Below are 14451 nucleotides of genomic sequence, written 5' to 3'. Positions count from 1 at the left end.
AATTCCGCTTATCAATTTAAAAGGGTGGTCACAAAATTAGAATCAAAATACTGGGAGTATGAATCCCAGGTCATCTCCCAACGAGTTGCAGAAAGGTGTGCTATTTTATTAATCAGATGTTTTCTAAAATGGTTTGAGTTGATAAACAGGAAATTAAATCAGAGAAATTATGTAATTTAAATAAAAACCTTGACCAGGAGTAGATTAGTTGGAAGCCCTATCCTTGATGGAGTTCTCTAAGATCAATTGATAATTGAAGGTTGTCTGCTCAGTTATCCTTTACCAGATAAAGGAAAGTTGAGCAAGTTGGAAGTCAGTTTCTATTCACAAGTTCTAATCCTCTCCCTTAGGAAGGACTAGTGTTAGTGATTAGAGGTTGACCCAACGCTAATCCCAATTATAATTTTTACTCTTGAACATCCAACTCAAGGTGTTCCTTTCAATCAACTCCCAATCAAGTTATGGAACTACTCGCTCATTATGAATGTAAACTTCGCAAAATAAGAAAGGGAAATAAGGAAAGACATGATAGATAATAATCAAAAGGGTTAATAAAAATAAAAATAGTTCTTGTATTAATAAATTCTAAAGATAATCCAATAGTAACTCCGAATAAAATAAGGATATGAAAGAGTAAGCGACAAGTAAGGAAACAAACTAGAATGATGAAGTCTTGACGGAGGTAATAACTCTTCTCAATATCCCAATCTGAAAAGCTATAAAATCAAAATCCTAAGAACTATGAATGTGTAGAGAGAAAACCTAGAGGAGGAGTAAAATCAGATCTAAAACTAAAATTATGCGGAATGAATGTTGTTTTTTTTTTTGTCTCTGCATGTTCCCTGGCTCTAATATGCTTTTCTGGGCCGAAAATTGGGCCAAAACAGGGCCCAAAATTGCCCCCAGTGAATTCTGCAGATTCTGCAGATCGCGCACGTCACCCGATCGCGTCATCCACGCGTTCGCGTCATCCAGCGTCTTGCCTTGCCACGCGTGCGCGTCATCCACGCCTTCGCGTCACTTGTGCAGTTTTCATTCCATGCGTTCGTGTCAGGCACACGGGCGTGTCACTGCAATTTTCTTTATGTCGCGAGGTTGCCTGAGTCATGCGTCTGTGTCACTGCTCGCTGGTCATCTCATCAATTTCTTGTGTTCCTTCCATTTTTGCAAGCCTCCTTTCCAATCTCCAAGTCATTCATGCCCTATAAAGCCTGAAACACTTAACACACAGATCACAGCATCGAATGGAATAAAGGAGAATTAAAATACATAATTAAAAATCTCTAGGAAGCAGTTTTTCAACTATGGGGTAATTTTGGGAAGTAATTGTAAATACATGCTAATTTAATGAATAAGTGGGTAAAGATTTGATAAAATCACACAATTAAACACAATATAAACCATAAAATAATGGTTTATCAATTACATCATTAGAGCATGAAAATGTAGAAGAAACAAGATGAAAGCAATGAATTAAACATGGATCTATGATGCAATTAATCCTAGGAACCCTAATTCTAGAGAGAAGAGGGAGCTTCTCTCTATAGAAACTAACCTACATGGTGCTAATGCTACAAACAATTGCTCCCCCCCTTTACCCATGCTTGAATTCTGCATGAAATAGCATTAGAAATGAGTTGGGTTGGGCCCAAAGTGCTTCAGAAATCGCTGGGGGCGATTTTACTTTAGTGGGCCAAGAGCAGCATCGGCATGCACGCATACATGGCGCGTGCGCGCCCCTGAACGCGAAGTAACCTATGGCAAATTTTATATCATTTTGAAGCCCCGGATGTTAGCTTTCCAAGCAACTGGAACCGCCTCATTTGGACCTCTGTAGCTTAAGTTATGGTCGATTGAGTGCAAAGAGGTCGGACTTGACAGCTTTACGGTTCCTTCATTTCTTCATGAGTTCTCCCACTTTGCATGCTTTTATCCTCACTTCTTCCATCCAATACTTGTCCTATGAACCTGAGATCACTCAACAAATACATCAAGGCATTGAATGGAATTAAAGTGAATTGAATTTAGTTATTTTAAGGCCTAAAAAGCATGTTTTCACATTTAAGTTCAAATCAAGGGAGAATTGTAAAACCATGCTATTTCATTGAATAAATGTGGGAAAAGGTGATAAAATCCCCCAAATTAAGCACAAGATAAACCACAAAATTGGGGTTTATCACTCTCGCCCTTCGAGGTCGGACACCTTGTAGTAATCTTTCCCCAGTACTTTGATGCCAAGGCATCTTAGGCTAGTTTCACTAGCATTTTTTTTGATAGTTTTAGTTGTTTTATGCATTTTCTTGAGCTTAAAGTAACCAAGAATGGTTAAAAGAAGAACAAAGCAATGAACCATCCAAACAGTATGATTTTGATGCAAATTCCATGAGTTTTTAGTTATATTACTTGAATGCTATGAATGGAAGATTTCTCATGAAATTTTGCAAGACTTTGATGCAATTGTTTGGATGATTTCAGGGAAGAAGAGGCTAGGCAAGGAAGCAACAAAGTCAATAAAGGAAGCTTGAATATCACATGTGGAGTTTAAGTTCCAGTTTAAGCCTAAACTGGAGCTTAAACGCCAGAATCATGAAGGCTAAGAAATGCTGAAACTGAAGTTTAACCTCCAGTTTAACCTTAAACTGGAGGTTAAACGCCAGAATGAAAGTCTCACCAAAGAAGCATTTCCACGTTTAACCTCCAGTTTAACCTTAAACTGGAGGTTAAACGCCAGAATGAGAATGCCAATCAGGAAGCATTTCCACGTTTAACCTCCAGTTTAACCTTAAACTGGAGGTTAAACGCCAGAAATGGGAAGTGCACCAGGGAGCCATTTCCACGTTTAAGCTCCAGTTTAACCTTAAACTGGAGCTTAAACGTGTTCGACCAAGTTTTCTCCTCCAGGGTTGCTTTCTCCATTTCCACGTTTAAGCTCCAGTTTAACCTTAAACTTAAACTGGAGCTTAAACGTGTTCGACACCTCCAGGGCTACCTTTCTCAGCTTCCACGTTTAAGCTCCAGTTTAACCTTAAACTGGAGCTTAAACGTGTTCGACCTCCAGGATGCCTTCTTCCATTTCCACGTTTAAGCTCCAGTTTAACCTTAAACTGGAGCTTAAACGTGTTCGACCTCCAGGGCTGCCTTTTCTATCTCCACGTTTAAGCTTCAGTTTAACCTTAAACTGAAGCTTAAACGTGTTCGACTAAGTTACCCTCCAGGGCTGCCTTCTTCCATTTCCACGTTTAAGCTTCAGTTTAACCTTAAACTGAAGCTTAAACGTGCTTCCACAAAAGGCATCACTGGAAGTGTCTGGCGTTTAAGCTACAGTTTAAGCTTAAACTGCAACTTAAACGCCACTCTTGGAAAAGGTTTCTGGGCCAACAATATTGCGGTTTAAGTTAGTATTTGAGCACAAACATTAACTTAAACTTACTCTGGTATGAAACCCAATTGAATATCATGGTTTATGGGATTGGGCCTGAAGGATTGATGAGTCTGAAATTTCAATTTATTGAGTCATGTGTCATTAATTGATTATCACTAAGTTGGCTCAATGAATGTTACAGAATTTGGATCAACAGCCTCATCAAGATTATGGATCATAAACCCAAGGCAAAAGGAAAGCAGGGAGAGGCCTCAAAGCCCAAGAAACACAACAGAAGCTCAATATAGAAAGTGTATAAATAGGATAGAATTTAAGTTAGGAAGGACTTTTACTTTTTCATTTAGCTAGTTTTCATATCTTTGTAATTGAATTCAGAGCTATGACTCACTAAACCCCCTTTCATTGGGTTAGGGAGCTCTATTGTAATTCAATGAATCAATAATAGTTTATCTTCTTCTTCAATCTTTTCTCTTGAATTTTGTTAGAAAGCTTCTCGATCTAATTCCATTGGGTAGTTGTCTTGGGAAAGAAACTACCCATAATTGGAATCCTTCGGAACCTTGGGAAAGGAATGGAGGATTCATGCTAGAGAAGCTTTCTCACAGTGAATTGGATTGGGGTTTGGATGGATATTGTGACATGTAATCCTACCAAATTGTGGTTCATGAAACTGTGTGGTATAATCAGTGATCGAGCATCATCTCTTCTTATGAACATTTAAACCAAGGGATTGGGAATTTGTTTGTTTTTAGAGAGAATTGGTGAGCCAAGGGATTGGGATCCAATCATATAAGATTGCCAAGCAAAATTCAATGAACGCATTGGTTGAGGAAGAGATAAAACATGTTTTGATTCGGAGATCTCAATATCTCCTATAACCCAATGAATTCCCCATTTTTGATTTCCACTTTCTCTTTACATTCTGCAACTAAATTCATGCAATCACCCCCATTCCCTTTTAATTTCAGCAATTTAGCTTATGCTCTTTAATTCATGCAATTTAAGATTCCGCCATTTCAATTTCTTGTCATTTACTTTTCCCGCCAATTTTTCATTCCGCAATTCTCATCTAAATCTTGATTCCGCTCAACTAGAACACACTTCTAATCTGAATTGCTCACTCAACCAATCCTTGTGGGATTCGACCTCACTCTATTGTGAGTTTTTACTTGACGATAACCGGTGCACTTGCCGGAAGGAATTTTGCCGATCGTGCAATTTCCTAAATCGTAGCATAACAAGTTTATGCGCATCATACTTCCGTTACTCAGTATGGTCCTTTCCAGTTTGCTGCTTGCTTCCCTTCTCCTGAACAACCTTCACCGATATCATTTCGGATTAAGATGAGATCATTGGTGGTACAACTTCGCTGGATTACCTTCCGATTATACCTCAGAGCCATTCAACGCTTCAGGGCTTCCTCTCTAATCCGAGCTTTTTCTCGAACTTCTGGAAGTAGGTCGAGCTCTTCCCTTTGAGCTTGGGAGTTGGTTTTTTCATTGTAGAGGATCATTCTGGGGGATCCTTCTTCTACCTCCACGGGAATCATTGCATCCATTCTGTAAGCAAGTCAGAATGGTGATTGTCCAGTGGTTGAATGTGGTGTTGTCCGGTATACCCATAGGACTTGTGGGAGCTCTTCAGCCCAAACCCCCTTGGCATCCTGTAGTCTTCGTTTTAACCCGGCCAGTATGACTTTATTGGTGGCTTTCGCCTGTCCATTGGCTTGTGGGTACTCTACAGAGGTGAACTGGTGTTTGATTTTCAAATCAGCTACCAGATTTCTGAAGCCCGTGTCGGTGAATTGAGTGCCATTGTCTATGTTAATGGAGTGTGGTACCCCAAACCTTGCGACAATGTTTCTGTATAAGAACTTCCGACTTCTTTGGGCGGTGACAGTGGCCAAAGGTTCTGCCCCAATCTATTTTTTGAAATAGTCTGTTTCTACAATGAGGAACTTAACTTGTCCTGATCCCTGAGGGAAAGGTCCGAGGAGGTCGAGCTCCCATTTTGCGAATTGCCAGGGTGAAGTGACACAAATGAGTTCTTCGGGTGGTGCGATGTGAAAGTTCACGTGCTTCTGGCATGGGGGGCATATTTTGACAAACTCTGTTGCTTCCTTTTGCAAGGTCGGCCAATAAAAACCACCTCTGAGTACCTTTTTAGCAAGAGCTCTTGCCCCAAGGTGGTTGCCATACATGCCTCCGTGGACTTCTTCTAGGACGTCCTTTGTAGCAGAGGTCGGGACACATTTTACGAGGGGTGCCAAAATCCCTCTCCTATATAAGATGTCATCCACTATGGTGTAGTACTGTGCTTCTCGTACTAACCTTTTTGCCTCTTTTTTATCTATGGGGAGCATTTTCGACTTGAGATAGTTGACTATAGGAGTCATCCACCCTTGGTCCTGGTCTGATATGTTTAGGACCTTTTTCTCTTCCATGGTTGACAGATTTTGTAGTGTTTCTTGGATGAGGCTTCTATTATTGCCCCCTAGTTTGGTGCTGGCTAGTTTTGAAAGTGCGTCAGCTCGTGCATTTTGTTCTCCGGGTATATGTCGTATCTAATATTCCACAAATTGTCCGAGCTGTTCTCTGGTCTTATCTAGGTATTTCCTCATAGTGGGATCCTTGGCTTGGTAGCTCCCTTCTCAGCTTGGTTATTTGAAGCGGGAAACTCAAACTTTAACGAGAGCTCGATTTGGGTTCCCTTATCGCTTTCTAAGATGACGCCTGCACCACTCCCGGTTTTGTTCGAGGAGCCATCCAAATAAAGGCTCCACTCTTTGGGGGTACCCGGGGTGTCAGTGTACTCTGCGATGAAGTCGGCTAGGTACTGTGACTTAATAGCTGTCCGAGCTTCATATTTAAGATCGAATTCTGATAATTCGACTGCCCATTGTAGGATTCTTCCAACTAAGTCTGTTTTCTGTAAAATACCTTTTATGGGCTGGTTAGTCCGTACTCTGATGGTGTAAGCTTGGAAGTATGGGCGGAGTCGTCGAGAAGTTAGTATGAGGGCATAGGCGAATTTTTCTATCTTTTGGTAGTTTAGTTCAGCCCCTTGTAGAGCCTTACTAATGAAGTAGATGAGTTGTTGCCCACTTTCGTCTTCTCCGACTAATGCTGAAGCTATTGCCCGACTTCCTATGGCGAGGTATAGCATGAGTTCTTCGCCTTCCCGAGGTCGAGTAAGGATGGGCGGTTGCCCCAGAAATTTTTTGAAATCTTGGAAGGCTTGTTCGCATTCTGGAGTCCACCCAAACCTCTTTCCCTTCCTTAATGTTGCATAGAAGGGGAGAGATCTTAAGGCTAATCCAGCTAGGAACCTAAACAGAGCTGCTAGTCTTCCATTGAGCTGCTAGACCTCTTTGACACAGGTCGGACTTTTCGTGCGAAGTATGGCCTAGCACTTATCTGGGTTTTCTTCGATTCCTCTTTGGGTGAGCATGAAGCCCAAGAATTTTCCAGCTTCTACTGTGAAAGTGGATTTTGAGGGATTAAGTCTCATCCCATGCTTTCTCATGGTATCGAACACTTCAGTGAGGTCGGATAGCAATGTTTCTTCGCCTTGTGTCTTTACCAACATGTCATCGACATAAACTTCTATTAGCTTCCCAATGTGATTGGCGAAGACTTTGTTCATCAGTCTTTGGTAGGTAGCCCCTGCGTTCTTGAGTCCGAAAGGCATGACTATATAGTAGTAGTTTGCTTTTAGGGTTAAAAATGATGTTTTCTCCTGGTCGGGTGGATACATTGGGATTTGATTATAGCCCGAGTAAGCGTCCATGAAGGAGAGGTACTGATAGCCTGACGAAGCATCGACTAGTGTGTTTATAATCTTTTGGGCAGGCTTTGTTAAGGTCGGTGTAATTAGTGCACATCCGCCATTTCCCATTTGACTTTTTGACCAATACTACATTGGCTAGCCGTAATGGATACTTTACCTCCTGGTGCACGAAATTGTGATCATCAACAATGGCGCCAAAGACTTGGAGCTCTCAAACGTGAATCACACTTTGTCATAATTCCGCACAACTAACCAGCAAGTGCACTGGGTCGTCCAAGTAATACCTTATGTGAGTAAGGGTCGATCCCACGGAGACTGTCGGCTTGAAGCAAGCTATGGTCATCTTGTAAATCTCAGTCAGGCGGATTCAAATGGTTATGGAAAATGGATAATTAAAAGATGAATAAAACATAAAATAAGATAAAGATAGAGATACTTATGTAATTCATTGGTAGGAATTTCAGATAAGCGTGTGAAGATGCTTTGTTCCTCTTGAACCTCTGATTTCCTATTGCCTTCTTCCAATCATTTATACTCATTTTCATGGCAAGCTTTATGTTGGGCATCACCGTTGTCAATGCCTACTTCCTGTCCTCTCAGTGAAAATGTTCTACGCACGCTGTCATCGCACAGCTAATCATCTGTCGGTTCTCGATCATGTTGGAATAGGATCCATTGATCCTTTTGCGTCTGTCACATGCCCAACACTCGCGAGTTTGAAGCTCGTCACAGTCATCCCTTCCCAGATCCTACTTAGAATACCACAGACAAGGTTTAGACGTTCCAGATCTCAAGAATGGCCGCCAATAGTTCTAGCCTATACCACGAAGGTTCCAATCTTAGATTAGAAACCCAAGAGATACACATTTAAGCTTGTTTGCATGTAGAACGGAAGTGGTTGTCAGTCACGCATTCATAGGTGAGAATGGTGATGAGTGTCACATAATCATCACATTCATCATGTTCTTGGGTATGAATGAATATCTTGGAGAAGAAATAGACTTGAGTTGAATAGAAAAACAATAATAATTGTATTAATTCATAAAGAACAGCAGAGCTCCACACCTTAATCTATGGTGTGTAGAAACTCCACCGTTGAAAATACAAAAGTGATAATGGTGTAAGCATGGCCGAATGGCCAGCCTCCAAGGTCTAGGGACTAAACGTCCAAAGATGAAAATACAATAGCAAAAGGTCCTATTTATAGAAAACTAGTAGCCTAGGGTTACAGAAATGAGTAATTAATGCATAAATCTTCTTCCGGGCCCAGTTGGTGTGTGCTTGGAATGAGCATTGAAGCTCCCATGTGTAGAGACTTTTCTTGGAGTTAAACGCCAGCTTTTGTGCTAGTTCGGGCATTTAACTCCAGCTTTTGTGCCAGTTCTGGCGTTAAACGCCAGAATTCTTGAGCTGACTTGGAATGCCTGTTTGGGCCATCAAATCTCGGGAAAAGTATAGACTATTAAATATTGCTGGAAAGCCCAGGATGTCTACTTTTCAAAGGAATTGAGAGCGCACTAATTGGGCTTCTATAGCTCTAGAAAATCTACTTTGAGTGCAGGGAGGTCAGAATCCAACAGCATATGCAGTCCTTTTTCGGCCTCTGAATCAGATTTTTGCTCAGGTCCCTCAATTTCAGCCAGAAAATACCTGAAATCACAGAAAAACACACAAACTCATAGTAAAGTCTAGAAGAGTGATTTTTATTTAAAAACTAATAAAAACATAATAAAAACTAATTAAAATATACTAAAAACATACTAAAAATAATGCCAAAAAGCGTATAAATTATCCGCTCATCACCTCCCTTATGAATCCTGCCTCCAGCAAGGCCTGTACCTGCTCCTCTACAGCTTGCGACCTTTCTGGGCCGAGTTTCCTATGTTTTTGCTGTGCTGGCCGAGATCCTGGATATACGGCTAACTTATGGCACATTAGTTCGGGATCAATACCGGGCATGTCGGCGGCCTTCCATGCAAAGAGGTCGGAGTTATCCTTTAGGAGTTTTATTAACAGTTCCTTTAGGTCGGCCTTCAGATTCTCCCCTATACTTGTCATTTTGTCTTGAGTGTCTCCAATTTGTACTTCTTTGGTTTCACCTTCTGGATGAGGGCGAAGTTCTTCGCGAGCTCGAATTCCCCCGAGTTCTATAGTATTGATTTCCCTTCCTCTGGGGTTACCTTTAAGGTTCAGACTCTCATTATAACAGCATCGTGCGAGTTTTTGGTCTCCCTTTATGGAAGCTATCCCTTCTATGGTTGGGAACTTCATGCATAGGTGTACAGTGGTGACCACCGCGGCGAGTTGGTTCAGCATTGTCCAACCTATCAGAGCGTTATAGGCCGAGCTTACGTCGACTACTATGTAGTCTACGCTTAATGTCTTAGACCGAGTTCCTTTTCCAAAGGTTGTGTGAAGTGGGATGTACCCTAGTGGTTGAATTAGAGCGTCTCCAAGCCCGAATAAACTATTTTGATACGCTCTGAGCTCTTTTTCTTGTAAGTCGAGCTTGTCGAAGGTGGATATGAACAGGATATCCGCGGAGCTTCCTTGGTCTACCAGTGTTTGGTGGTGATTGGCATTAGCTAGTATGATTGTAATGACTACGGGGTCATCATGCCCCGGGATGATGCCTGCAGCGTCTTCTTAAGTGAAGGTAATAGTGGGGAGGTCAGGTGACCTGTCCCCTCCTCCAATATGGTACACCTCTTTGAGGTGTCTTTTACGGGACGACTTAGAGATCCCTCCTCCTATGAATCCACCATTTATCATGTAAAAATGCCTCTCGGGGGTGTGAGGGGACATTCAGCTCGTCCGACCTCTTCGTCCCTTCTTCGCTTCTTGGCTTCGTCTGTTTTGTTGGCCAGGGACCTGTCTAGTCTTCCTTCCCGGGCTAGCTTCTCTATGACGTTCTTTAGGTCGTAGCATTCGTTGGTAGGGTGCCCGTAGACTCGATGGTATTCGCAATACTCTATCCGACTTCCTCCTCTTTTATGCTTGATCGAATGAGGGGGCGGGATCTTCTCAGTGTTGCATATTTCTCTGTAAACATCCACAAGGGACACCCTTAGGGGAGTGTAGTTGTGGTATTTTCTAGGTTTATCAATATGCTAGTCTTCTTTTTTATTGGATTCTTTATCCTTGTCCCGAGGTGGGTAGGTGAATCCGGATTTTGAGGTTTCTCCTAACCGAAAGTTCTCCTCCACATTAATGTACTTTTCTACCCGCTCTTGTACCTCGTTTAGAGAGGTTGGGTGCTTTTTGGATATGGAGTGGCTAAAGGGTCCTTCTCGTAGGCCGTTGATGAAACCCATGATGGCTTCTTCTGTCGGCAGACTTTGTATGTCCAGACATGATTTGTTAAATCTTTCCATATAATTGCGTAGGCTTTCCCGATCTCCTTGCTTAATCCCTAGCAGGCTGGGAGCATGCTTGGCTTTGTCTTTCTGGATGGAGAATCTAGCTAGGAATTTCTTGGCGAGGTCATCGAAGCTTGCTATTGACCTTGGTGGCAAACTGTCGAACCACTTTATTGCTCTTTGTTAAAGTGGTCGGGAAGGCTTTACAACGGATTGCATCTGAGGCATCTGTAAGATACATCCGACTTCTAAAATTGCTGAGATGATGGCTTGGATCGGACGTGCCATCATACAGGGTCATGTCGGGGGCTTTAAAGTCCTTCGGAACTTTAGCTTTCATGATCTCCTTCGTGAACGAGTCTTGGTCCTTGTGGGAGCTATCTTCGTGGCTGGTTCGAGTGGTCTTGGTTTTGAGATCAGCTTCGAGCTTTTGGAGCTTGTCCTCCAGCTCTCGACGCCCCGTCTGGTTTCTCTCTAAAGGTCTCGCTCAGCCTTCCACTGCCGGTCGGCTTCTTGTTCAATCTGTTTAAGTCGATGTTGTTGCTCACAGATAGCTTCCAAGATTTTGGTGTTTGGGGGTTGTTTACCTCCCTTACCTTGAAGTGTATCCTTTGGTATGGTATCCACGTTCTTTTGCGGCATTCTATCCTCCAAGCCAGAATTATGATCGTTGTCAAGGTTGTCCTCCATGACGATGGAATGACTTCCAGGTTCCCCGGCAACGGCGCCAATGTTCCATGGGTTACCTGAACTGTAGGTCGATCTCGGAGGAGATCTACGGTTGTGGCCGGAGTGGTCGTGTCCGACTTGCTGAATCTTGAGATGTTGCTGATCCTTGATCACTGGAGGGTGGTGGTACCTGCAAAAGACTCCGATGTTTAAGTTAGCACGGACTTTAAGCAGGTTTTTTGTGTAGAATCAGAGTATGAGTTATACCTGGGTGCTCCAGTGTATTTATAGTAGTGTGGAGTGACCTCCCTTGAGATAAGTTAGTTATCTTATCTGATCTTTTGTGGGTAAGTCCCCTTATCTTTGGCCAGCCACCTTTCGGTGGGCTGTGATCTTTTGCTTTGGGCCTACTTGGGCCCTTATAGCGATTTGGCCGAGCTCTTTTGGGAAGAGGTCGATGTCGACCTACCTTTATAAGAGGTCGGTCGTTTCCGTCTTCATTCAACCCAGCTCACCTAGCTCGACCCATGGTATGAACACTAGCCAAGAATGTCTTTTAGCATTTATGCTTCTCTAGTTGTTGGTTTTACCTTCTTGTTATTTACTTTCTTGCCTCCTTCTTTGCAAACCCCCTCTTATACTCATAACCGATAACACGCATACCTCACTGCAATTCCTTTGAGAGATAACCCGAGGTTTAAATACTCTCAATTCTTATTGGTTTGTACTTGTGACAAACAAATTAAACTTTGATTCGGGTCATTTGTTGGTTCAGGACTATACTTGCAAAAGAATTATTTTGTGAAATTTTTGAACCAACGTTTGGCCCACATCAGAGAGGAATTTGGAGGATTTTGGGATTATACAGGAGGTCTTTGTTGGTAAGGGGTGTTAAAGTTGTTTTCTCATGCTCCTTGGTTTCCCTATCCAAAGTTAGGGTGATTCCTCTATCCAACGTTGTAGGTTTTAGAGAATGGATCATTGTGTGGTGGTCTAGAAGAATTGCCCATGTGATTCACTTGTTCAATAGAGGAGTGATCATCTTTAAATAATGAACATCCTTTACTTTGATGTGTTCCTCCACAGAAATCACAGGTGATGTCTTGTGTTCCCATTCTTGAAATTTCCATGTGTCCCATTTACTTAATAGTGCACTAATTTGCTGGGACATGGCCTTGTTTTGTGTGAGCAGAGTATCCAGTATGTCTACTCTATCACTCTTCTCTTCATTGTTCTTTCAGAGCAATACATGTATTGGTTATTAGCTACTACTTCAATTAAGTTAAAGGCTTTGTCAATAGACTTCCTATATAGAGATACTTCTGCTGATGAGTCTAGTAAAGTTCTAGAGGCATGAGTAACTCTGCCATAAAAGACTTGGAGTTATAACTAATCAGAAAATATATCATGATGACACTTTCTCAGCATCTCCTTGTATCTCTCCCAAGTTTCATAGATAAATTCTTCATCCTTCTATGTGAAGGTTTGAATGTCATGTCTTAATTTTGCCAACTTCAGTAATGGAATAAATTTGGTTAGAAACTTGTTAACTAAATCTTTCCATGTTGATATACTTTTCAGAAGCTAGGTTTAAAGCCATTGCTTGGCCCTGTCCCTTAGAGAGAATAGGAATAGCCTTAGGTGGTAGCCTTTGGGGAAGACTCCATTGCTCTTGACTGTGTCAGAAATCTGTAGGAAGTTAGATATGTGCAGATTTAGATCTTCTTGAGGGTTCCCACTAAACTGACTTTGTTGCACCAATTAGATGAGAGTTGGCTTCAATTCAAAACTATTTGGTTTCACATTGAGTGTCACTATGCTGCTTCCACAGTTTTGAGAAGGGGGTTGGTGAAGTCACCAAAAGTCATTCTAGTATTGTTTGGCTCGGCTGCCATCCTTTCCTCTTCTTCAACTTTCTTCTGGTTTTTGAATTTCTTTCTCAATCTCTAGAGAGTTAGTTCTATTTTAGGATCGAACTAGAGAGCTTCATTGTCCTTATTGCTCTGCATAAACACATAGACAACGAGAAATATTAAAATTTCCAATGTCACAATGAAGAAAATTCCAAGTGAGGTAAAAGCAAAAAGAAAAAGGTTTAATATAGGGAATCAATTAACTAGTTTGTTGTCAATCTCAATTAATCCCGGGCAACGGAACCAAAAATTTGATGGACGTAAAACCAACTCGGCAAGTGCACCGAATCGTATCAAGTAATGCCATAATGAGTGCATATTGTTCCTGTGAGGATTAATAGAATGAGCAAATAATGGTTAATTGAATATTCTAATTAGACTGATTGAAAACTTATTTGAGAGGTATTAAATATTAAAAATATAAAATTTAAAAGAAAGCAGTTATGAACAATTAGGAAAAGTGATATGAATAAAAACGTTAAGGCTCTAGAGATGTTTACTGTAAAACCCGAATAATTAATAAATAATTAACTCATAAATTAATATTTATTCTAGAAAATTAGAAAATAGAATTTTATAGTTTAATGTGATAAAGCTAATTAAAACAAGAATTTTGGCACTAATTTTAAAGAATTTGGCCCAAGATTGGGCCGAACCGGGTGAACCGAGCTCGTATTGGGCCCAAGGCCCAACCCACTCACCTAAACCAAATGAGTTCAGATCACCTCTCTCTCCTCATTCATGCATGCTGTGTTGAAACACATGAGGGAAAGGAAGAAAAGAACAAACCCACACTTGATAATCAAATCCAAATAACTTTTGATCCGGAGCTCCAATCGCCGTACTGTTTATGGCCACGTGACCGCAGCATCGAGCTCTACAAAGCTGAGTCATTGATTAGGTAAGAAAACCACTTCTGTGTTCTAGTTTTCTCTTTAATAAATTTCAAATTTAATGAAAAATTATGTTAAAAATTGTTTAATTTTGATGTTTAGGTTTGAATTAGCTTGCGGTTTTTGTTGGGTGTGGCTCACTTAGGTTGTGGGGAAGGTAATGACTCTAACCCTCTTGTGAAATTGTTGAAATTTTTAGTTTAGGGATTAACTATAGTGAAAATGTGGGTTAGATTGAATATTGTTGGTGAGAAATCAATTGGAGGTCAAAACTTGTGATATTGGAGCTTATTTGAGGAAGTTGAAGCTTGAGATCAAATTTTGAGAGCTGAGTTTGATAGTTTGGGGTGCGAGGAATGCTTGAGGTATTCCGGGTTTCACGAAAAATTGTCCAAGGTATGGTTTCAGTTTCTCGTATCCAAAATATAATGTGTTGTGAAAACTTA

At 41.2% G+C, this 14451-nt stretch overlaps 1 non-coding gene across 1 annotated transcript; it reads left to right on the top strand.

Annotated features, from left to right (window-relative positions):
* The first annotated feature begins 12601 nt into the window (after positions 1 to 12601).
* On the top strand, positions 12602 to 12705 carry LOC112739989 (small nucleolar RNA R71). Its single transcript, XR_003170921.1, has one exon. It is a non-coding gene; the product is annotated as a small nucleolar RNA R71 (small nucleolar RNA).
* The last annotated feature ends 1746 nt before the right edge of the window (positions 12706 to 14451 follow it).

Source organism: Arachis hypogaea, chromosome 13 (assembly GCF_003086295.3).
Source record: "Arachis hypogaea cultivar Tifrunner chromosome 13, arahy.Tifrunner.gnm2.J5K5, whole genome shotgun sequence".
NCBI classification, from domain to species: domain Eukaryota; kingdom Viridiplantae; phylum Streptophyta; class Magnoliopsida; order Fabales; family Fabaceae; genus Arachis; species Arachis hypogaea.
This window is presented reverse-complemented; position numbering and strand designations above follow the sequence as displayed.